This window comes from Balaenoptera physalus, assembly GCF_965194825.1.
Source record: "Balaenoptera physalus genome assembly, contig: HAP1_SCAFFOLD_628, whole genome shotgun sequence".
NCBI lineage: Eukaryota > Metazoa > Chordata > Mammalia > Artiodactyla > Balaenopteridae > Balaenoptera > Balaenoptera physalus.
The window spans coordinates 393,121-395,010 of NW_028126121.1; positions in this window are offsets into that span (position 1 = coordinate 393,121).

Here is a 1,890-nt window from a genome sequence, read left to right on the forward strand (position 1 = left end):
GGACATCTAGTAGCCTCGCGTGGGCACCCTATTCCCTGCAAGAACACTGAGTAACCCCAGGCCCCCATGGGCCCGCTATGCCAAATAAAGGCCCGTAGCCCTTCGGAGCCACTCCGTGTATACCGAGTGTACGGCAACAGACTGCACTCTTTCTTGGGACAGCTTGATTTCCTCAACACTCCCACAGGTCGACGAACACCTTTCTAGCGGGTCCAACATTCCGTGCAAGTCTGCCTCATTACCCTAGTCTGAGCTGCACTGAGAATAACCCTCGGCTTCGCATTCCATCTGGGACCCCCTGCCTGAAGTCACCCTGCCTCCAGGAGAATGTCAGCCTGTGTTCCGACTGCAACTAAAGCCCAGTTCCTCGTGTAACACTGCAGGGTTTTGAAGAGCCACGGGCCCGGAGGCTTAGCTGGGGCGATCCTTGGTTGAGACAGTTCGCTAATTGCAGATCACCCTGCTTCGAGGAGTTGATTCAGGGAAGGAACCACTGGGTAACCTGTGTCTGTTTGGACTTGTTAGAAAGCACAGGGATGTATGCGGTGTGTGCCCATGGAAATAGGGGCCTGATGGAACTAGCCTTGCTTTCCCATTTTGAAAGCTCCATTCATGCTGCCTTGAAGCTACTTGAAATTGACTGCTGTTGACAGGCCACTAGCCACTGTAGGCATGGCTCTGGGAAGAAAAGGAGTTTTCTCTAGCTAAGCCAGGTGCTTCGATGGCCGGGGTGGAGCTCATCCTGCCACGCTCTAGAGCTATAGGGAAACTCACCGTGAGTACTGGACTCGAGGTAAGTCCCTGAGTAGCCGTGCCGAAATGGAGGCATGCATCTCTTTCCACGAGGTCTTAGTCGCTGTTCTGCTTTATTTTATTTTATTTTTTTAATGTTTTATTGTTTTTTTAAGATTTATGTATTGATTGATTGATTGCTATGTTGGGTCTTCGTTTCTGTGCTAGGGCCCTCTCCAGTTGCGGTAAGTGGGGGCGACTCTTGATCGCGGTGCGTATGCCTCTCACTATCGCGGCCTCTCTTGTTGCGGAGCACAGGCTCCAGAGGCGCAGGCTCAGTAGTTGTGGCTCACGGGCCCAGTAGCTCCGCGGCATGTGGGATCCTCCCAGACCAGGGCTGGAACCCGTGTACCCTGCATTGGCAGGCAGATTCTCAACCACTGCGCCACCAGTGAAGCCCCTGTTCTGCTTTATTTTAAAGGAAGTACCCTTTTCAGGACTCCTAGGCCCCTCGGGTGTGCATCATTTTCCCTCCAAGATCAGTGAGTACCTCCAGACCCCTGTGGGCCTGCTGAGCAACATCGAGGCCCAAAGGTCGGTCCCTCGGAGACACTCTGTGTATGCCGAGTGATGGGCAACACACTGCTCGTTCCTTAAGGAGAGCTACATTTCCAGAGCACTGGAACAGCCTCAGGACCACATTTCTAGCCAGTGCGATGTGCCATGGAAGTGTTCGTCATGGCCCCCGTCTGAGCTGCCATGAGAAAACACTCCGCTTAGAATTCTTCGAGGACCTCGTACCTGAAGTCACTCTGCTCGAGGAGAAAGCCAGCATCCTACCATGCTGTGTCGCTAACGGGACACTCAGCGAGAGCACATGCCTCGAGGTAAGGCCCTGAATTGCCATGCAGAAGCGGAGGCGTGCAGCAGTTTCCATGAGGCCGTAGCCGCTGCTCTGCCTTGTTTTAACGTCAGTACGCTTTGCAGGACATCTAGGAACCCCACGTGGGCACCCTATTCCCTGCAAGAACACTGAGTACCCTCAGGCCCCCATGGGCCTGCTAAGCCACATCCAGGCCCGTAGCCCTTCGGAGCCACTCTGTGTATGCCGAGTGTAGGGCAACTGACTGCACTCTTTCCTGGGACAGCTTGATTTCC